Source organism: Hypanus sabinus, chromosome 8, assembly GCF_030144855.1.
Source record: "Hypanus sabinus isolate sHypSab1 chromosome 8, sHypSab1.hap1, whole genome shotgun sequence".
Taxonomy (NCBI): domain Eukaryota; kingdom Metazoa; phylum Chordata; class Chondrichthyes; order Myliobatiformes; family Dasyatidae; genus Hypanus; species Hypanus sabinus.
This window is the reverse complement of record NC_082713.1, coordinates 174,253,387-174,277,177: the sequence shown is the minus strand read 5'-3', so window position 1 is coordinate 174,277,177 and position 23,791 is coordinate 174,253,387. Positions and strand designations below refer to the sequence as shown.

At 40.9% G+C, this 23,791-nt stretch overlaps 1 protein-coding gene across 7 annotated transcripts in view; it reads left to right on the top strand.

The window, feature by feature from the left end:
* LOC132398745 (protein mono-ADP-ribosyltransferase PARP11) overlaps positions 1 to 23,791 on the top strand; it is a 139,415-nt gene that overhangs the window by 628 nt on the left and 114,996 nt on the right. Inside the window, exon 2 of one of the 7 annotated variants that reach the window (XM_059978611.1) lies at positions 6,152 to 6,235. The exons of the other annotated variants lie outside the window; for them this stretch is intronic. The gene's annotated coding sequence lies outside the window, so the exon portion shown is untranslated. The remainder of the gene's footprint in view (positions 1 to 6,151; positions 6,236 to 23,791) is intronic. 7 annotated transcript variants of the gene reach the window in all.

The window sequence follows — 23,791 nt, the reverse complement described above, 5'->3', positions numbered from 1 at the left end:
AGTAAATTTATTATCAAAGTCCATATACAATATATCGCCATATACAGAATAAGGTTTAATATTGCCGGTATATATCGTGAAATTTGTTAACTTTGCGGCCGTAGTTCAATGCAGTACGATAATAAAAATATTGTATATAAAATAGTTAAATTAAGTAAGTGAGTTAGTGTTCATGGGTTCAACGTTCATTCAGAAAAGGCTGTTCCTGATCGTTGAGTGTGTGCCTTCAGGCTCTGTACCTCCTTTCTGATGGTAGGCATGTCAGGGTGGTGGAGGTCTTTAAAGATGGAGGACACCTTTCTGAGGCATCGCTCCATGAAGATGATCTGGATACTACAGAGGATCAGAGGATAGTGCCCATGACGGAGCTGACTAATTTTACAACTCTCTGCAGTTACTTAGATCCTGTGCCCCCCCCCCCCCCCCACAACACTAGACGGTGATGCAGCCAGTTAGAATGCTGTCCACTGTACAGCTGTAGAAATTTGTGACTGTTTTTTGTGACATTCAAATCTACTCAAACTCCTGGTGAAATATAGCCACAGTCATGATAGCTGCATCAATATGTTAGGTCCTCAAGGATACTGACACTCAGGAACTTGAAGTAGCTCACTCTCTCCAGTTCTGATCCCTCTATGAGGTCAGCTGTGTTCCCCCTGTCTGAAGTCCAACATCAGTTCTTTGGTCTACTGACATTTCAATGCAAGGTTGTTGCTGTGACACCACTCAACTAGCTGTTATCTCTTGTCATCATCTGAAATTCTGCTGACAATGGTATCATTAGCACATTTATAGATGGCATTCAAGCTGTTCCTTGCCACCTGTCATGGGTGTAGAGAGAGTAGAGCAGTGGGCTAAGCACACATCCCAGGTGTGTTAGTGCTGATTGTCCATGAGGTGGTGATGTTATTTCCAGGTTCTGGAAATAACGGCTACGTTCTGGAGCTTTTTGATTAGAGTTATAGGAATGATAGTGTTAGACACTGAGCTGTAATCAATAAACAGCATGCTGACATGGCTTTTTGTCTTGTCCAGGTGATCCAAAGCTGTGTGGAGAGCCAGTAAGATTTTGTCTGCTGTAGACTTATTGTGGCAATAGGCAAATTGCAGTAGGTTCAGGTCCTTGCTGAGGTAGGAGTTGATTCTGGCCATGACCAACTGCTCAAAGCACCTCTTCACTGTGGATGTGAGTGCTGCTGGACAATAGTTGTTGAGGCAGCTCGCCCTGTCCTTCTTGGGCACTGGTATAATTGTTGCCCTTTTTGAAGCAGGTGGGAACTTCTGACTGTGGCAGTGAGAGATTGAAAATGCCTTTGAACGCCCCTGCCAGTTGGTTGGCACAGGTTTGCAGAATCCTACTAGGTACTCAATCAGGGCCTGTTGCCTTGCGAGAGTTTATCCTCTTGAAAGACGTCTGAAGTAAGCCTCCAAGACTGAGATCACTGGATCACCAGGTGCTGCAGGGATCCTCATAGCTGTAGTTTTATTTTCACTTTCAAAGCGAGCAGAAAAGGCATTTGAGCTTGTATGGGAGTGGAGCATCAATGCCATTCATGATGTTGGGTTTCATTTTGTAGGAAGCAATGCCCTGCAAACCAGCAATCCATTTTCTTGTAGGCATTCACAGGAAACACAATTGAATCAGTGAAAAGCTGCTACAAGATGGACAAACAACCAATGTGCAAAAGACAAACTGACAATGCAAAAAAGAAAAAATGTAATAATAAATAATTATATATTAGATATTGAGAACATAAGATATAGAGTCCATAGATTGTGGGTACAGTTCATTGTTGTGGTGAGTGAAGTTATCCCCATTGGTTCAAGATCCTGATGGTTGCAGGGTAATAATTGTTGCAGGTATGAGACGTGAATTAGCTAAGATAGACTGGCAAATGATACTTAAAGGGTTGATGGTGGATATGCAATGACAAGCATTTAAAGATCGCATGGATGAACTACAACAATTGTTCATCCCTGTTTGGCAAAAGAATAAACCAGGGAAGGTAGTGCACCCGTGGCTGACAAGGGAAATTAGGGATATATCAAGTCCAAAGAAGAAACATATAAATTAGCCAGAAAAAGCGGTACACCTGAGGACTGGGAGAAATTCAGAGGACAAAAGGATTAATTAGGAAAGGGAAAAAAGATTATGAGAGAAAGCTGGCAGGGAACATAAAAACTGACTGTAAAAGCTTTTATAGATATGTGAAAAGAAAAAGATTGGTCAAGACAAATGTAGGTCCCTTACAGTCGGAAACAGGTGAATTGAACAAGGACATGGCAGACCAATTGAATAACTACTTTGGTTCTGTCTTCACTAAGGAGGACATAAATAATCTTCTGGAAACAGTAGGGGACGGAGGACCCAGTGAGATGGAGGAACTGAGGGAAATACATGTTAGTAGGGAAGTGGTGTCAGGTAAATTGAAGGGATTAAAGGCAGATAAATCCCCAGGGCCAGATGGTTTACATCCCAGAGTGCTTAAGGAAGTAGCCCAAGAAATAGTGGATCCATTAGTGATAATTTTTCAAACCTCCTTAGATTCTGGATTAGTTCCTGAGGATTGGAGGGGTGGCTAATGTAACCCCACTTTTTAAAAAAAGAGGGAGAGAAAAACCGGGGAATTATAGACCGGTTAGTCTGATATTGGTGGTGGGGAAAATGCTAGAGTTGATTATCAAAGGTGTGATAACAGCACATTTGGAAAGAGGTGAAATCATCGGACAAAGTCAGCATGGATTTGTGAAAGGAAAATCATGTCTGACGAATCTTATAGAAATTCTTTAAAGATGTAACTAGTAGAGTGGATAGGGGAGAGCCAGTGGATGTGGTATATTTAGATTTTCAAAACGCTTTTGACAAGGTCCCACACAGATTGGTGTGCAAACTTAAAGCACACAGTATTGGGGGTATGGTATTGATGTGGATAGAGAATTGGTTGGCAGACAGGAAGCAAAGAGCGGGAGGAGACGGGAGCTTTTCAGAATGGCAGGCAGTGACTAGTGGGGTACCGCAAGGCTCAGTGCTGGGACCCCGGTTGTTTACAATATATATTAATGATTTAGACGAGGGAATTAAATGCAGCATCTCCAAGTTTGCGGATGACATGAAGCTGGGCGGTGGTGTTAGCTGTGAGGAGGATGCTAAGAGGATGCAGGGTGACTTGGATAGGTTAGGTGAGTGGACAAATTCATGGCAGATGCAATTTAATGTGGATAAATGTGAGGTTATCCACTTTGGTTGCAAGAACAGGAAAACAGATTATTATCCGAATGGTGGCCAATTAGGAAAAGGGGAGGTGCAACAAGACCTGGGTGTCATTGTACACCAGTCATTGAAGGTGGGCATGTAGGTACAGCAGGGGGTGAAAAAGGCAAATGGTATGTTGGCATTCATAGCAAAAGGATTTGAGTACAGGAGCAGGGAGGTTCTACTGCAGTTGTACAAGGCCTTGGTGAGACCGCACCTAGAGTATTGTGTGCGGTTTTGGTCACCTAATCTGAGGAAAGACATTCTTGCCATAGAGGGAGTACAAAGAAGGTTCACCAGATTGATTCCTGGGATGGCAGGATTTTCATATGAAGAAAGACTGGTTCGACTAGGCTTATACTTACTGGAATTTAGAAGATTGAGGGGGGTTCTTATTGAAACGTATAAAATTCTAAAGGGATTGGACAGGCTAGATGCACGAAGATTGTTTCTGATGTTGGGGAAGTCCAGAACGAAGGGTCACAGTTTAAGGAGAAAGGGGAAGCCTTTTATGACTGAGATGAGGAAAAACTTCTTCACACAGAGAGAGTGGTGAATCTGTGGAATTCTCTGCCACAGGAAACAGTTGAGGCCGGTTCAGTGGCTATATTTAAGAGGAGGTTAGATATGGCCCTTGTGGCTAAAGGGATCGGGGGTATGGAGAGAAAGCAGGTACAGGGTTCCGAGTTGGATCATCAGCCATGATCATACTGAATGGCGGAGCAGGCTCAAAGGGCCGAATGGCCTACTCCTGCACCTATTTTCTATGTTTCCTGAATTTTGAGGTGTGGGTCCTGAGGCCCCTGTACCTCCTCTTTGATGGCAGTGGCAAGAAGAGAGCATGGCTGGGATGGTTGGGCTCCTTGATGAAGGATATTGGTGTTTCCATACCAGGACAAGGTGCAACCAGTCAGTATACTCTACATCAAGCATCTATAAAAATTTGTCAGAGTTTTAGATGACACGCTGAATCTTCACAAACTTTGAAGAAATTAGGGGCGCTGCCTCTATTAATGGCACTTGCGTGCCAGTAAATAGGTTATCAGCAGCACAAACTTGGTGAGATGTGGTTAGTATAGAGAGCTCTCAATTGATCCAGTAGGATGTAGAACAGTTACAGAGATGGGCAGAAAAATGACAGGTGGAGTTTAATGCAAGCAAGTACGGGATGTTGCAAATGTAAAGGGAAATGTATAATTCATGGAGGGACTTTTAAGAAAATTGATGTGCAGAGGGATCCTGGGGTCCAGGTCCATAGCTCACTGGAATTGGATAGGGTAGTAAAGGATGCAACTGAGTACAAAAATCAGCAAGTCATGTTGCATATATATAAAACTTTGATTAGGCCACTCTCGTTTAAAATTCTAGCTGCCTAAAATTATAAGAAGAATGTGAAGCATTGGAAAGGGTACAAAAAAAGGCTTACCAAGATGCTGCCATAGATGAGAAAGTATGACCAATAAGGACAGGCTCAATAAACCAGATTATTTTGTCTGGAGCAAGAGGCTGGTTATGTGAGGCCTAGCAAGGATTGATTTGAAATGTCGGTGTGATGGCGAGAGTGTAAATGTCAGAAAGGGAAAGTTTAGAAGAGATTGCGTGGGGCAAGGTCTTTTTTTAAAAAAAAGCACAAAACGGTGGCTGCCTTGAATGAGCTCCAGGTGTAGAGATGGAAGCAGGAACAGAAGTATTATTAAAGAGGCTTTTACACAGGTGAATGTGCAGGGAATGGAGGGGTTGAGTTATATGCAGGCAGAGAAGAATTAATTAAATTTGTCTGTGCAAGGTCCTGTTCTACAGTTCCTATAAAAAGTATTCACCCCCCCCCCCCCCCGCCAGAAGTTTTCATGTTTTACAAGGTTGAATCATAGTGGATCTAATTTGGCTTTTTTGACCCTGATCAACAGAAAAGACTATTTTGTGTCAAAATGAAGACAAATTTCTTCAACTTGGTCTAAATTTATTACAATTATTAAATACAAAATAATTGTTTGCATAATTACTCAACCCACCCCCATGTCTGTATTTAGAAGATGCTCCTTTGGCAGCAATTATAACCTTGAGTCTGCATGGATAGGTCTCTATCAGCTTTGCACATTGGGACACTGCAATTTTTCCCCATTCTTCTTTACAAAACTGCTCAAGCTCTGTCAGATTGATGGAGATTGTGAGTGAACAGCCCTTTTTAGTCCAGCCACAAATTCTCAATTGGTTTGAGGTCTGAACTCTGACTTGGCCACTCCAGGATATTAACTTTGTTTTTAAGCCATTCTCCCAAGTTGCAATTTTCTTGCAGACTGAATCAGGGTTTCCTATATTTTGCTGCATTCATTTTACCCTCTACCTTCACAAGCCTTCCAGGTCCAGCTGTAGTGCATAGTCAGCACCATGCTTCACAGTAGGGATGGTGTGTTTTTGATTATGTGCATACACCAAACATAGCATTTAGTCTAATGGACAAAAAGCTCAATGTTGGTTTCATCAGGCCATAGAACCGTCTTCCAGTTGACTTCAGAGACTCCCACATGCTTTCTGGCAAACTCTAGCCGAGATATCATGAGAGTTTTTTTTTTCTCCAACCGAGGCTTTCTTTCTGCCACTCTCCCATAAATCTGCAACTGGTGAAGCACCCAGGCAACAGTTGTTGTATGTGCAGCTTCTCCCATCTCAGCCACTGAAGCTTGTAACTGCTATGGAGTTGTCATATGTCTCTTGGTGTCTCCCTCTCTGGCCCCATTCTAGCACAGTCACTCAGTTTTTGAGGATGACCTGTTCTAGGCAGGTTTACAGCTGTGCCATGTTCTTTCCATTTTTTGATGATTGACTTAACTATACTCCAGGGGATATAAAGTGACTTGAAAATCTCTTGACTTGTGCTTTTCAATAAGCTTTTTGCAGAGTTGCTTGAAGTGTTATTTTGTCTTCATGGTGTACTTTTTGCCGGGATACTGACTCACCAGCAGTTGGACCTTCTAGATACAGGTGTATTTTTACTACAATCAATTGAAACACCTTGTCTGCACACAGTGATCTCCATTTAACTAATTATGTGACTTTGAAAACCAATTAGCTGCACCAGTGTTGATTTTGTGTGTCAGATTAAAGGGGCTGAATCAGATTTCAGATTCAGTTTATTGTCGTTTAGAAACCACAAATGCAATGCAGTTAAAAAATGAGACAACGCTCCCCCAGAATGATATCACAAAAGCATATGACAAAACAGACTACACTAGAAAATCCACATAATGTTTGGCAATTCCCAATCCAGAGTCCGGAGAGGCTGCTGCATATTAATATCGTGCTACCGTCTAGCGCGTTTCCCGGAAAAGAGCTCCAAATCCACCAAACAAGAACAAAAACTAAAGCTACAAGACTTGCACAAAACCACATAATTACAACATATAGTTACAACAGTGTAAACAATAGCATAATTGATAAAAAACAGACTATGGGCACTGTAGAAATAGTCCAAGATGTTAAAGGACTGTTAAGTTCAAAAGAAATCACCACAGTTTCCACAAGTCCCCAGGGTCCTGACAGAATTGCCATCCCACGCTGGCGGCAGAAGGGAGTACCCCCGCTATGAACTTCCAAGGCGCTGCCTGACTCAGCCTCGCAGACGCAGCACACAATGGAAGCTCCGTCGAAACCAGCCTCACAGACACAGAACACACCGAAAGTGACCTGAGTCCGTCGAACCTCCAAGCCGACGACCATCCCCTCCGGCACAGCTTCTCCGAGCTTCATCCTCTGCCAAGCGTATTAAGACGGCCCCGCCAACGGCCATCGGCAATGCGACCCCGAGGACTGGGGGCCTGTTCTTTCCAGCAAAGACCCGGACCTCACAGCAGCAGCAGCAACAAAGAAGGTCTTCCTGGAATTTCCCGATGTTTCTCCGTGCTTCCACGTATGTTTTCAATCGATTATGATTGCACACGGCACCCCACTTCACAAATAACAGATAATCAGTTCCAGAGTATCCACTGCAAGCTGCGTCGTGCCGCCATCTTGGATCAAGAATACTTGTGCAATCAATTATTTGGTGTTTTATATTTGTAATTAATGTAAATCACTTTGTAGAGATCTCCTTTCACTTTGACACAAAATAGTCTTTTTCTGTTGATTACTGTCAAAAAAGCCAAATTAAATCCACTGTGATTCAATGTTGTAAGACAATAAAAATGAAAACCTACGGGGGGGTGGTGGGGGTGAATGTCTGTACTTGTCCATGTTTAAGTTTATTGTTGTCATAGGCATACACATACAGCAGGGGCCCCCAACCTTTTTTGCACCATGGACCCGTTTAATATTGACAATATTCTTGTGGACTGGCCAACCGGTAGTGGGGGGGGGGGGGGGGGGTGTCTGTTAATTACGACCGGAATATAGGTGTTAAGTCAGCAAAGTCACTTATAAGTGGCTAATACATTCAATTTTGTTTCTAAAAGGGTTTATCTAACGAATTTAATACGAAACACACAGTGCATATTTTCCCCATATGAACATATAAAATCATTGCAACACACCAATATCGCTGAATCAATGGGAGCCCTGGGCTTGTTTCCCTGCAATAACACGGTCCCATCGAGGGGTGATGGGAGATGGCAATACTCAAAGGGGGTTCCTTATGTCCAGTTTAATTTGCAAATTAGTTCTTGTTGCAGTTATTGCAGAAAAGCCTGCTTCGCAGAGATATGATGTTGGAAATGGAAGCAACATTTCTCCTTTCATGGCTATCTCAGGATATTCAGCCTTGACTTTGATCCAGAATGCTGGCAGAAGTGCTATGTCAAACATACTTTTCAGCCCACTGTCATTTGAAAGCTCAAGGAGTTGATCTTCTTCCCACGCTGGCATGGATAACACGTGGGTAATGACTTCGCGTGCATTCAAGTTCCAACAGTGGGTGTGACAGGGAATGAAGAAAGGTGCAGCTGACTCATATCGTCAAATCATATCGTTTCCTTGTGGCCTGGTAGCACATACTTTGCGGCCCGATGGTTGGGGACCACTGGCATACAGGATACAAATGCCATGAAATTAGTTTTCTTTTTGCAGTAGCAGTCCTATACCTAACAAGCTAAAGACAAACCCAAGTTAACAACTTTTAAATTAACATTAATTATGCCTCAGAAATCACATGTGCACAAAATAAGCACCAAAATAAACATACCACGCTAGTGCAAGTTTAAAAATGAGAAAAAAGTAGTCTGAGGTGACGTTAATGTTTTACAGATTTCAAGACTTGATGCCACTGAGCAAGTAGTTGTTGCTGAACCATGAAGTGTGTGTCTTCAGCCTTCTGTATCACCTTCCCAATTATGGCATCACGAAGTGGGCATGGCCTGGATGGTGGGGATTCCTGATGACAGATGCTGCCTTCCTGATATAATACCTCTTCCTGAGCCAGAGTGTTTGCATCTGCTGTAAAGCTATTGTGGAGATAGATGAATTGGAATATGTCATCACCAATTGATTCTACCCATGACCAACTCTTGAAGCATTTTATTAGAATGGATATACGCACTGCCAGAGAGTAGTCATAAAGGCAGCTCACACTGCTTTCTTCAGTCCAAGTATAATTAATGCAATCTTGAAGCAGGTAGGAGGCTCAGCACAGAAATTGAAGATGCCCATGAACACTGCTAGTTGGACAGCATGGGTCACACCTGAATCTGACAGATACCAATATCCTTGCAGGCAGGTTTGCTAGAGTTTTCGAGGAGGGTTGAAACTAATTTCGCAGGAGGATGGGAACCAGAGTGATAGGGGTGAGAATGGGCAGTAGGTATAAAACTAGAATTGCAGAGTGCTAGGACAGTTAGTGGAGAGGTTGTGTAGTCAGATGTTTTTAAGACCTCAGACAAAGTCAGAAATCAAAAGGTTGAGCGTGGAGTGACTAGTACTGTATTCTGAGCCACGTATATTTCAATGCAAGAAGTAATGTAGGAAAGGGGGATGAGCTCAGGGCATGGATCAACAATTTTGACATTGTAGCCATTAGTGAGACTTGATTGCAGGGGTGGGGTGGGGGGGGGTCTGGCAGATCAGTCTTCTGGGGTTCTGTTGTTTTTGATGTGACACAGTGGGAGGGATTAAAGAAGTTGGGGTGGCGTTACTAGTCAGGGTAGATGTCATTAATGTGCTCAGTCAGAGTTTCATAGCAGTTTTTCTGAGTTGAAGAGTGATCAATCAGCAAGAAAGATTCATTAGAAAGTGCCAATGAGAATAATTTAAGTGCAAGTGGAGTGGCCATTCTTTGATCAGCCTTTCATTTGGAGTGTGCCAGACTTTGGAGTGGTTTTGGCTCATCAGGCTTGGGTGATATCAGGATTAGGGAGGTAGATTGGCTTGTCAGTTATTCTCTCACTGTTCTTGTTTGTTCATTCTTCATCTATTAGTGCATAGTACAGTGCGAATAGCTCCAGGGACAGTGTTTTGTACCGTATGTGGTCTCCCAGATAAACACATTTGCACAAGGTACAATGAGCTGCAGCTTCTGAGAGAACATTAAAAGGAACTGGAGTTGCAGCTTGATGACCTTTGATTCATACAGGAGAATGAGGTGATAGACAGGAACTGCAGGGCGGTAGACAGGAACTTGCAGGAGATGGGTAACTGGGTGACTTTCAGGAGAAGGAGGGAAAATGCACAGCCAATGCATAGTACAACTATGACTGTTCCCCTCAATAGTAAGTATTGTGTATAACTTTAGATACTATGGAGGGGAAAACCTACCAGAGGAGAGCCACAGCAACTGGGTCTCTGGCACTGAGTCTGGTGCTGTGGCACAGAAGTGCAGAGAGGTGAAGAGGGCTGCTGTGTTGGTAGGAGATTCTCTAGTCAAAGGAAGAGAAACAAGGTTCTGTGGGTGTGATAGAGACACCCAGAATGTATGTTGCCTCCCTGGTGTCAGGATCAGGGATATCTTGGATCACGTCCATAGCATTCTCAAGGGCGAGGGTGAGAATATTTCCAAGATGGCGGCGCAACGCAGCTTGCAGCAGCCACTCCGGAGCTGATTATCTGTTATTTGTGAAGTGGGGTGCCATGCGCAATCATAATCGATTGAAGACAGACGTGGGAGCATGGAGGAACATCGGGATATCTCCAGGAAGACCTTCGTTGCTGCTGCTGCTGCTGTGAGGTCCAGGACTCTGCTGGGAAGAACAAGCCCCCAGTCCTCGGGGTCGCATCGGTGGGGCCGTCTTAATATACTCGACAGAGGACGGTGCTCAGAGAAGCTGTGCCGGAGGGGATGGTCGTCAGTTCGGAGGTTCGACGGACTCGGAGTCCGCTGCGGTCAGGTCGCTTTCGGTGCGTGCTGCGACTGTGACGCTGTGTTCAATGGAGATTTCGTTGTGTGCTGCGTCTGCGAGGCTGAGTCGGGTGGCGCCGTGGAAGTCCATAGCGGGAGTATTCCCTTCTGCTGCTGGCGTGGGATGACGAGTCTGTCGGGACCCTGGGGACTTGTGGAAACTGTGTGGTGATTTCTTTGGACTATTTTTTACTGTGCCCATAGTCTGTTTATCAATTATGCTGTTGTTTGCACAGTTGTAACTATATATTGTAACTATGTGGTTTTGTGCAGGTCTTGTAGCTTTAGTTTTTGGTCTTGTTTTGTCTGGTGAATTTGGAGCTCCTTTCCGGTACACGCTAAGATGGTAGCATGATATTAATACGCAGCAGCCTCTCCGGACTCTGGATTGGGGATTGCCAAACGTTATATGGATTTTCTGGTGTAGTCTGTTTTGTCATATGCTTTTGTGATATCATTCTGGAGGAACGTTGTCTCATTTTTTAACTGCATTGCATTTGTGGTTTCTAAATGACAATAAACTGAATCTGAATCTGAGAAGCCAGAAGTCTTAGTGCATATTGGCACCAAGACACAGGTTGACAAGGTCCTGAAGAGAGAGTTTTGGTGAGTTAGGTGGAAAGCTGAGAAAAAGGACCTGTAGGGTAGTAATTTCTGGATTGCTGCCTGTGTCATATGCCAGAGAGGGTAAAGCTAGGATGATTTAGCAGGTGATGGTTTCAAATTTATAGACCATTGGGATCACTTCTGGGGAAGTTATGACCTGTATAAAAGGGAAGGATTTCACCTGAACCTGGGGGGGGGGGGGGGAGGTGGAGATCCAATATTGTTGTGAAGAGTTTGGCTGGAGTTGTTTGGGATGGTTTTAAAGTAATTTGGCTGGGGGATTGGAACCAGGGTGATGGTGCTAAAGATGAGGTAGTTGGTTTACAAACAGAGGCAATGTGTAGTGAGACTCTTAGCAATGAGAGGCTGATGACAGGGCAAAATTGCAGTCAACAGGATGAGTTGTAGTGTAAAAGGCAGGCTAAAGGTGTTAAATTTAAATGTACATAGTATATGGAATAAGTCAATGAACTTGTAGCACAGTTGTAGATTGGCAAGGATGATGATGTAGACATCACTGAATCATGGCTGAAAGAAGATTATTGCTGGGAGTGCCAATGTTCTGTTGGTAAAATATGAAATCAAATCATTAGAAGGAGGTGACATAAGGTTGGAAAGTATTGAATCGTTGTGGAGAGAGCTAAGGAGCTACAAAGGTAGAAAGACCCTGATAGGAGTTATATACAGACCCCTAAACAGTAGTAAGGATATGGTCTACAAATTACAATGGGAGATAGAAAATGCATGCCAAGAAGGCATTGTTAGATTAGCCACAGGAGACTTCAATTTGCAGGAAGATAGGGAAAATCGGGTTGATGCGGGATTCCGGGGGGGGGGGGGGGCAAATCAGCTATTATGGATTAGGTGTTGTGTAATGAACCAGAATTGATTAAAAAGCTTAAGGAAAAATAATGCTTAGGGGTAAGTGATCATAACATGATTGAATTGACCCTGAAATTTGAGATGGAGAAGCTGAAGTCAGATGTATCAGTGTTACAGTGGAGTAAAGGGAATGAGAGGCATAAGAGAGGAGTTGCTCAGAATTGAATGGAAAAGAACACTGGCAGGGATGACGGCAGAGCAGCAATGGCTGAAATTTCTGGAAGAAATTCGGAAGGCACAAGATATATGTCCCAAAGAGGAAGAAGTATTCCAAAGTTGACACAACCATGGTAACAATAGAAGTCAAAGCCAGTATAAAAGCCAAATAGTGGGCATATAACTGAGCAAAAATTAGTGGGAAGTTAGAGAATTGGGAAGCTTTTAAATACCAACAGAAGGCAACTAAAACAGTCATTAAGAAGGTAAAGATGGAATATGAATGTAACCTAGCCAATAATATTAAAGAGGATACTAAAAGTTTATTCAGATACATAAAGTAAAAGAGAGTGGATACTGGAACACTGGAAAATGATGCTGGAAAGGAGGTAATGGGAGACAAGGAAATGGTGGATGAACTGAGTAAATATTTTGCATCAGTCTTCATGGTAGAAGACACTACCAGCATGGTGGATGTTCCAGGTGTTGGGAGTCATGAAGTGTGAAGTTACCATCACTAGAGAGAAAGTTCTTGAGGAAACTGAAGAGTCTGAAGGTAGATGAGTCACCTAGATGAGATAGTGTATACCCCAGGGTTCTGAAAGAGATAAAGAGATTGTGGAGTCATTAGTAATGATCTTTCAAGAATCACTAGATTCTGGAATGACTCCAGAAGACTAGAAGATGGTAAAATGTTTCTCCCCTCTTCAAGAAGGGAGAGAGGCAGAAGAAAATAAATTATATGCCAGTTAGTCTGATCTCAGTGGTTGGTGAGATGTTGGAGTTGATTGTTAAGAATGTTTTTTCATGGTACTTGATAAAATGATAAAATATGATAAAATATGCCATAGTCAAGAGATTTGACTTGAGATTTGTCAAGAGATTTGCTTGACAAATCTGTTGGAAGTATTTGAGGAAATAACAAGCAGGATAGGCAAAGGAGAATCGGTTGATGTGTACTTGGATTTTCAGAAGGCCTTTTACAAGGTGCCACACATGAGGCTGCTTAACAAGCTATGAGCTCATGGTATTACAGCAAAGATTCTGGCATGGATGATAAAACAGTGGCTGATTGGCAGGAGGCAAAGAGTGGGAATAAAGGGAACCTTTTCTGACTGGCTGCCAGTGACTAGTGGTGTTCCACAGGGCTCTGCATTGGGACGGTTTTTTTTTTACGTTATATGTCGGTGGTTTGGATGATGAAGTTAATGGCTTAGTTGCAAAGTTTGCAGACAATATGAAGATAGGTGGAATGGCAGGTAGCTTTGAGGAAATAGATAGATTAGGAGAATGGCCAAGAAGTGACAGATGGAATACAGTATTGGGAAGTGTATGATCATGTACTTTGTGGAAGAAGTGAAAGAGTTGACTATTTTCTAAATGGAGAGAAAATACGAAAGTCTGAAGGGCAAAGGGATTTGGGAGCTGTTGTGCAGGATTCCGTAATGGTTAATTTGCAGGTTGAGTCTGTGGTGAGGAAGCAAATGCAGTGTTAGCATTCATTTCAAGAGGACTAGAATAGATTGTAAAAGCAAGGATGTAATGTTAAGACTTTATAAAACAGTGGTGAAGCCTCACTTGGAGTTTTGTGTGTATTTTTGGGCCTTTATCTTGGAAAGGATGTGTTGAAACTACGAAAGGAGCGTTCAAATGAGTTTCACAAAAATGATTCCTGGATTAAACAGCTTGTCATATGAAGATCATTTAATAGCTCTGGGGCTGTACTCAGTGGAATTCAGAAGAATGAGGGGTGATCTCATTGAAACTTATTGAATGGTGAAAGACCTCGATAGACTGGATGTGGAGAGGATGTTTCCTATTTCGGGGATGTCTAAGACCAGAGGATATGTCCTCAAAATAGAAGGGGTGTCATTTTAGAACGGAAATGATGAGGAATTTCTTTAGCCAGAGAGTGGTGAATCTGTGGAATTCGTTGCCTCCAGCAGCTGTGGAGGTGAAGTCTTTTTGTATATTTAAGGCAGAGGTTGATAGATTATTGATTGATCAGGGCTGAAGAGATATGTGGGGCAGGGATGGGGAGGCAAGAGATTGGTGCTGAGAGGAAAAATGAATCAGAATCAGGTTTATTATCACTGGCATGTGACGTGAAATTTGTTAACTTATAATGCAATACATAATCTAGCAGAGAGAGAGAGAAAAAAAAATAAAATAAAACATAAATAAACAAATCAATTACATGTATTGAATAGATTTAAAAAAAATATGCAAAAAAAACAGAAATACTGTACATTTTTAAAGAAGAGGTAGTGTCCAAAGGCAATACGAGTGAATCTGCAGATGCTGGAAATAAATAAAAACACAAAATGCTGCCAGAACTCAGCAGGCCAGACAGCATCTATGGGAGGAGGTAGTGACGACATTTCGGGTTGAAACCCTTCATCAGAAGTGAAGTAACATGGGATGGTTGAGGGGGGATAAGAAGTGCGGGGAGGGATAAAGTAGAGAGCTAGGAAGTACTAGGCTGGAGGGAAATGGGCTAGGAGGAAGGTGGAGAATTATGGGAAATAAAAGAGAAAGAAAGGTAGGGCTGGGGGGAGATAATAGTGGGGGGGGGGGGGGGAAAGAGAGAGAAAGAGAACCAGACTAAAATAATAGATAAGGATGGGGGTAAGGCTACGTCGCATTAGGGTTAGGGTTAGGGTCGTCATTACCTCCTCCCATAGATGCTGTCTGGCCTGCTGAGTTCTGCCAGCATTTTGTGTTTTTAGTGTCCAAAGCTTCATTATCCATTTAGGAATTGGGTCCAGATGGTTATACAGTTGAATTTTTTAAATTTTTTTCCGCTACTCTTTCCCCTTGGTTAGGTAAGGTTTTTGAGGAGGCCAGTAGATTAGGGAATTTACCACAATCTTTTTATAGAGCTTCCATTTCTCTAATATTGAAGAAAGATAAAGACCCTACTAATTGTGCTTCTTATAGACCTATATCTTTATTGAATGTAGACTCCAAGATTTTTTCTAAGTTACTGGCATCTAGATTGGAGAAGGTATTACCCAAAATTATTTCAGATGATCAAACTGGCTTTATTAAAAATCGTTATTCTTTTTTTAACATTAGGAGATTGTTGAATATTGTTTATACTCCCTCACATGATACTTCAGAATGCGTGATTTCATTAGATGCGGAGAAAGCATTTGACAGAGTTGAATGGCCTTACTTATTTAATGTGTTGGAGAAGTTTAATTTTAGTCCGATATTTATATCATGGATTAAATTGATTTATCATACTCCAGTAGCCTCAGTGGTTACCAATAATCAAAGATCTCCCTTTTTTCGCCTATTTCGGGGCACTAGACAGGGATGTCCTCTTAGTCCATTACTATTTAACATTGCCTTAGAACCTTTGGCAATTGCCATCAGACAATCACAGGATATTTTGGGTATTAATCGTGGGACAGATATTCATAAGTTATCTTTGTATGCAGATGATTTATTATTATTCATTTCTAACCCGGAGAAATCCATTCCAGCAGTTTTATCATTATTGGCTCAATTTAGTGAGTTTTCTGGGTATAAGTTAAATCTTAATAAAAGTGAATTGTTTCCATTGAATAAACGGGTCCCAATTTATGGAAATTTACCCTTTAAATTAGTTAATGACTCTTTTACTTATTTAGGGATCAAAATCACAAAAAACCATAAAGATTTGTTTAGATTTAATTTTTTACCCTTAATTGATCAGATTAAAGGTTTGTTTACTAAGTGGTCACCTTTGTCTCTATCCCTAATAGGTAGGATTAATGCTATTAAGATGGTTATTTTACCTAAGTTTTTATATATTTTTCAAGCGATACCAATTTTTATCCCGAAATCTTTTTTTACTAATGTTGACTCTAAAATTTCTTCATATATATGGCAGTATAAAAATCCCAGGTTAGGTAAAACATATTTACAGAAGACAAAAAAGGAAGGCGGGTTAGCATTACCTAATTTCAGATTTTACTATTGGGCAGTTAATATTAGATATTTGTTATGTTGGTTGAAAGATGGGGGTGGATCTTTTGGCCCTTGTTGGGTGAGTTTAGAAACTAAATCGGTATCAGCTTATGCTTTGGGTTCTATTTTAGGGACTTCTCTCCCTTTTGCTCTTTCTAAATTGCCGAAACGAATTGACAACCCGATAGTTAAACATACATTGCGTATATGGTTTCAATTTCGGAGATTTTTTGGGTTGACTCAATTCGTTTTAAATAGTCCTATTGTATCTAATTGTTTTTTTCACCCTTCCATTATAGATCTTGCTTATTCAGCTTGGAAAACTAAGGGATTACTAAGATTTTCTGATTTATTTTTAGATAATTGTTTCATGTCTTTTGAACAACTATCCAACAAATATAACTTGCCGAGATTTCATTTTTTTAGATATTTACAGATTAGACATTTTTTAAGTTCTGTACTCTTTACGTTTCCAAATTCTGTGCCTTCAGATACTTTGGAGAGTTTATTTGAATTAGACCCTTTTCAAAAAGGGCTTATTTCAAAACTTTATAATATAATTATGAAGATACGTTCAGAGCCTCTTTATAAGACTAAACAGGATTGGGAAAGAGAGCTTAGTTTTAGTATTTCTAGTGAGAATTGGGATAGAATTCTTCAATTAGTTAATACATCATCGTTATGTGCCAAACATTCACTAATACAATTTAAGGTCGTACATAGGGCCCATATGTTCAAGGATAAATTAGCTCATTTTTACTCTCATATAAGTCCTATTTGTGATAGATGTCATTCTGAAATTGCGTCTTTAACTCACATGTTTTGGTCGTGTTCATTTTTGGAGAAATATTGGAAAGATATTTTTGATATTATTTCTGCGGTTTTGAATATTGATTTACAACCTCATCCTTTTACCGCAATTTTTGGTTTACCAATGTTAGATTCACTGCATTTATCTTCTTCAGCCCGTCGAATGATTGCATTTCTAACTCTGATGGCTAGAAGATCTATATTGTTGAATTGGAAAGAAATTGATCCTCCCACTGTATTTAATTGGTTCTCTCAAACTATGTTATGTTTAAATTTAGAAAAAATTAGAAGTGGTGCTTTTGAGACTTCTATTAAATTTGAAAAGTTATGGAGACCATTTATTCAACATTTTCATATGATGTAATATGACCCTGTGCCAAGTTCATTTGATTTCCCAGTTTTCAGCTTATGTATTTTGAGAGGACCGGAAGTGACGGCATTGATGAATACTTATTTTTGTGAGATATTATAAACAGCCCGTTTTTTTTCCCCTTTTTTGTTTTTTTTCTTTTATATTACTTATTAGTTATAGTTATTAGATTAGATTAGCTAGTTCTGCATTATATAAATTTTTTTTTGTTTTTTTTTCTTTCTTTTTTCTGTTTTTTTTATATTATACATTATGAAATATTTAGATTTACTATGTCCATACATATATCTTATGGCTTATGTCTTGGTAAACTCATTTATATTGTAACTATTATGTATGTTTTTTTTTCATATGTAATGGAATGTCTATGTTGGTAATTTCTTTATCAATATATCGTCTGTATTCTGTCCATATTACTAATATTAATAAAAAGATTTAGAAAGGAATTGGATGGCAGAAGGGAAGAAGCTGTTCCTGAATTGCTGAGTGTGTGCCTGTAGACTTTTGTATCTCCTACCTGTCATGATGAAATGGTAGAGCAGACTCAATGGGCCAAATGGCCTAATTCCACTCATATATGTTATGGTCTTAATAAGTGAGGCATGACTACATTAATGGGGCTATATTATAGACCACCCAACAATCTTTGGAATTTAGAGGAACCAATTTGTAAAGAGATTGCAGACTGTTGCAAAAAACTTAAGGTTGTTATAATAGGTGATTTTAACTTCCCACGTATTGACTGGGAATCCCATACTGTAAAATGACTAGATGGGATAGAGCTTGTCAATGCATTCAAGAAAGTTTCCTTCATCAGTATGTACAAGTCCCAATAACAGAGTATGTTTACTGGATCTGCTATTAGGGAATGAGTCCATGAGTTGAGATTTTAAAGTGGAGTAAGATTAACTTTGGTATTACACACTTTGGCAAGTGTGGATTGAGATAGGCTGTTTTCTGGCAAAGGTGCACTTGGTAAGTGGGAGGCCTTCAAAAGTGAAATTTTGAGAATACAAAGCTTGTATGTGGCTGTCAGAATAAAAGGTAAAGATTAAAAAGTGTAGGGAACCTTATTTTTCAAGGGAGATTGAGGCTCTGCCATCTTGGTCAATGTCTCCCATCCACTCCATAATGTACAGGTTAGGCACAGGAGTACATTCAGCCAGAGACTCATTCTACCGAGATGCAACACTGAGCATCATAGGAAGTCATTCCTGCCTGGGGCCATCAAACTTTACAACTCCTCCCTCGGAGTGTCAGACACCCTGAGCCAATAGGCTGGTCCTGGACTAATTTCCACTTGGCATAATTTACTTATTATTTAATTATTAATGGTTTTATATTGCTATATTTCTACACTATTCTTGGTTGGTGCAACTGTAATGAAACCCAATTTCCCTCAGGATCAATAAAGGATGTCTGTCTGTCTGTCTGTTAAGAGGAGAAAGGAGATGCATAGCAGGTATGGACAAGTAGGAATAAATGAAGTGCTTATGGAGTCCAAGAAATGCAAGAGAACACAAAGAAATCAGGAGGGCTAAAACAAGTCATGAAGTTGCTCTTGTAGACAAGGTAAAGAAGAATCCTAAGGGATTCTATAGATATGTTACGAGCATAAGGATCACAAAGATCAAAATTGGTCCTCTGGAAAACCAGAATGGCGATTCATGTATGGAACCAAAAAAGATGGGAGACATCTTAAATAAATATGTTGCATCTGTGTTTACTTAGGAGATGGGCACAGAGTCTGTAGAAGTGAGGCAAAGTAGCATCAATTTCATGGACACTGTACAGATTACAGAGGAGGAGCTGTTTGCTATCCTGAGTCAGATCAGGGTGGATAAATCCCCAGGGACTGACAAGGTTTTCCCTCAGACACTATGGAAGGCAAGAAATTTCTGGGGCCCTAGCAGAGATAATTAGAACATCCTTAGTGTCAGGAGAGGTACCAGAGGATTGGAGGATATCCAATGTTGATCCACTGTTTAAATAAGGCTCTAAATAGAAACCGGGAAATTATAGGCCAGTTGTGGGAAAGTTATTAGAAGGTATTCTAAGGGACTATTTAAATAAGTACTTGAATAGACATGGACTGATTAAGGATAGTTAGCATGGTTTCATGTGTGGCAGATCATGTCTAGCCAATCTTTTATAGAGTCTTTTGAGGAAGTTACCAGGAAAGTGGATGAAGGCAAGGCAGTGGATATTGTCTCAGTGGACTTTAGCAAGGCATTTGACAAGGTCCTGCATGGGAGGTTGGTCAAAAAGGTTCAGTTGCTCAGCATTCAAGATGAGGTAGTAAATTGGATAGATGTTTGCTTTATGGGAGAAGCCAGAGAGTGGTAATAGATGGTTGCCTCTCTGACTGGAGGTCTGTGACTAGTGGTGTGCTGCAGGGATCGATGCTGGGTCCTTTGGTGTTATCTATATCAATGATTTGGATAATAATGTGGATAACTGGATCAGCAAATTTGCAGATGACACCAAAGTTGCCGGTATAGTGGACAGTGAAGAAGGCTGTCATGGTTCGCAGAGGGTTCTGCATCAGTCAGAAAAATGGGCTGTAAAATGGCAGATGGAATTTAATGCGAAGCGTTGCTCTTCTGTAGGACCAGCCAGGGTAGGTGTTACACAGTGAATGGTAGGGTACTAAGGACTGTGGTAGAACAAGGGGATCTGAGAATACAGGTTCATAATTCATTGAAAGTGGCACCACAGGTAGATAGGGTCGTAATGAAAGCTTTTGGCACATTGGCCTTCATATATCAATGTATTGAGTGCAGGAGATGGGATGTTATGTTGAAGTTGTACAAGACGCTGGTGAGGCCTGATTTGGAACATTTGTGCAGTTTTGGTCACCTACCTACAGAAAAGATGTAAAGAAGGTTGAAAGAGTACAGAAAAATATTACAAGAATGTTGCTGGGTCTCGAGGACTTGAGTCATAAGGAAAGATTGAAGACTGTATAGTTTAGGACTGTGTTCCTTAGAACATAGAAGACTGAGAGGAGATTTGATAGAGGTATACAAAATTTTAAGGGGTATAGATAGGGTAAATGTTGGCAGGCTTTTTCCAGTGAAGTTGGGTGGGACTAAAACTAAAGGTCATGCATTGAAGGTGAAAGGTGAAAAGTTTTAAGGGGAGCATGAGTGGAAATTTCTTCGCTCGGAGCATTGTGAGAGTGTGGAATGAGCTGCCAGCACATGGTGCATGCGAGCTTGATTTCAACATTTAAGAGAAGTTTGGATAGGTATATGGATGGTAGGGGGATGAAGGGCTATGGTCTAGTTGCAAGCCAGTGAGAGTAGGAAGGTTAAATGGTTTCCTCATGGACTAGATAGTCCATAGGGCCTGTTTCTGTACTGTACTTCCCTTTGACTCTGTCAGTTGGTAGAGCATGCAATGAGACTGTCAGGAAGGGCAGGCAGACAATAGGGAAAATTAGTGTGATGAGTGGCAGCGTAACATGGGGAACAAAACTGAAAAGGGCGACAAATACAGGACTGAAGGGTTTATGTTTGAATGCACACAGTATATGGAATAAGGTAGATCATTTTGTAGTGCAGTTAGATATTCTGGGCACCACCTGAGACATAGCTGAAAGAAGATCATAGTTAAGAGCTTTAAACTCCAAGGATACACATTGTATTGAAAGGACAGGCAGATAGACAGGGGGGTACTGTGACTCTGTTGGGGGGAGAAAAATCCAATCCTTAGAGAATTTGTTGAATGCCTCTGATGTTATTTTTAGAGCCCCTTGTAGTTGAGCCTACTATAAGTTATAGGAGCTGAATTAGGCTATTTGGTCCATTGAGTATGCTCTGCCATTTCATCATGGCTGATCCAATTTTCCTTTCAGCCCTAATCTCCTGCTTTCTCCCTGCATCCCTTCATGCCCTGACCAATCAAGACTCTTATCAACCTCTGCCTTAAATATACATAAATACTTGGCCTTCACAGCTGCCTGTGACACTAGGGGAGAGGCTATTCTGGATTGGGTGTTGTTTTATCAACCGATTTGATTGCGGGCTTATGGTAAAGAATCCCGTAGGCTGCAGTGATCATAATGTCTCAATATTCATCCTGAATGTAATTTGAGAGGGAGAAACTAAAGTGAAATGTGTCAGTATTATTATGGAGTCAAGGGAATTATAGAGGCACGAGAGAGAAGCTGGCCAAAATTTATTGGAAAGGACATTAGCAGGTATGACAGCAGAACAGAAGTGGCTAGAGTTTGTGAGAAAAATTCAGAAGGCACAGGCCCTTATTATTATTAAGGATCCTGTCCATCCATCCAGCATCCTCTTTGACTTTCTGTGATACATTAATAACAAGAACGGTCAGGATGAGAAACAGCTTCTTCCCCCAAGCCATTAGGCTTCTGAACTCCCGGCCACATCGTATTTGAAGTGTCACTGGTTAATCTGTTCCGTACCTTACAATATTTAATATTAATGTACTTTAGTTTGTGATTCATCTGGTTTTATCTTTGTAAGTTATTGTGTTATGTGCTTTACACCTTGGTGTGAAGAAGCATCTCTTTTCTATATATATATTATATATGTGTAAGTAGTTAAATGACAATAAACTTCACTCGACACAAGATATATCCCTAAGTAGTAGTATCCTAAAGGCAGAAAGGATGTAGCTGTGGCTGGCAAGGAAGTCAAAAACAACATAAAAGCATAAGAGAAGGCATATAATTGAGTAAAAAATAGTGGGAAGTTAGAGGGTCAGGAAGCTTTTAGAAGGCAATTTAAAAGGCTGTAAAGAGAAGAAAGAGGAAATATGGAGGTAAACTAGCCAATAATATCAAACAAGTTATCAAAAGCTTTTTTCAGATATATAAAGAGTAAAAGAGAAGAAAATAGATATCGGACTGCTGAAAAATAACACTGGAGAGGTAGTAATGGGGAATAAGGAAAGGGCAGATAAACATAAGCATTTTGCATCACTCTTCATTGTGGAAGACACTAGCAGTTTGCAAGTTCAGGAATGTCAGGGGGCAGAAGTGACTATTACTAAGGAAAAGGTGCTTGGGAAGTTGAAAGATCTGAAGGTAGATAAGTCACCTGGACCAGATGGATTATATCCCAGGGTTCTGAAAGAGGTGGCTGAAGAGAATGTGAAGTTTATAATCATCTTTCAAGAAACAATAGATTCTGGCATGGTTCTGGAGGGTGGTAAATTGCAAATGTCATTCTGCTCTTCATGAAGGGAGAGGGGCAGAAGAAAGGAAACTATAAGCCAGTTAGTCTGACCTCAGTGGTTGGGAAGATGTTGGAGTTGATTGTTGAGGATTAGGTATCAGGATACTTGGAGGCACATGATAAAATAGACCAAGTTGAGCATGATTTCCTTAAGGGGCAATTTTGCCTGCAAATCTGTTGAAATTCTTTTAAGAAACAACAAGCAGAATAGACAAAGGAGAATTGGTTAAAGTGTACACTTCAGAATGCCTTTGACAAGGTGCCGCATATGAAGCTGCTTAACAAGTTAAGAGCCCGTGGTATTACAGGACAGGCATTAGTATAAATAGAGGATTGCCTGATTAGCAGGAGGCAAAGAGTGGGAATGAAGGGAGACTTTTCTAGCTGGCTATGGTGATTAGTGGTGTTCCACAGGGTTCGGTATTAGGACTGCTTATTTTTACATTGTATGTCAATGATATTGGTGGCTTTGTGGCCAAGTTTGTGGATGATACAGAGATAGATGGAGAGTCAGGTAGTGTTGAAGAAGCAGGTAGGCTGCAGAAAGACTTAGATTAGGAGAATGCAAAAAAATGGCAGTTGGAATAGTGTCGGGAAGTGTATGGACATGCATTTTGGTAGAAGGAACAAAAGTGTGGACTATTTCCTAAACTGCCAGAAAATTAAAATATCTGAGGTGCAAGAGGATTTGGGAATCCTTGTGAAGGATTTCCTAAAGGTTAACTTTCAGGTTGAGTTGATGGTGAGGAAGGCAAATGCGATGCTAGTAGCATTCATTTTGAGGGTCTACAATATAAGAGAAAGGATGTGATGCTGAGGCTTTAGGGTATTGGCTAGCCTGTATTTGGTACAGTTTTGAGCCCCTTATCTAAGATAACGTGCTGGCATTGCAGCGTCCAGAGGAGGTTTGTGAGAATGATTTCAGGAATAAAAGGGTTAACGCATGAAGAGTGTTTGATGGCTCTGAGCCTGTACTGGCTGGAGTTTAGAAGAATGAGGGGTGATGTCATCGAAATCCATCAAATAAGTGAAAGGCCTAGACAGAATGGATGTGGAGATGATCTTTCCTTTAGTAGACGAGTCTAGGACCAGAGGGCACAGCATCAGAGTAGAGGGATACCCATTTAGAACTGAGATGAGAAGGAATTTCTTTAACCAAGGGGTGATAAATCTGTGGAATTCATTGTAACAGATGACAGTGGAGGCTAAGAAATGAAGTATACTTAAAG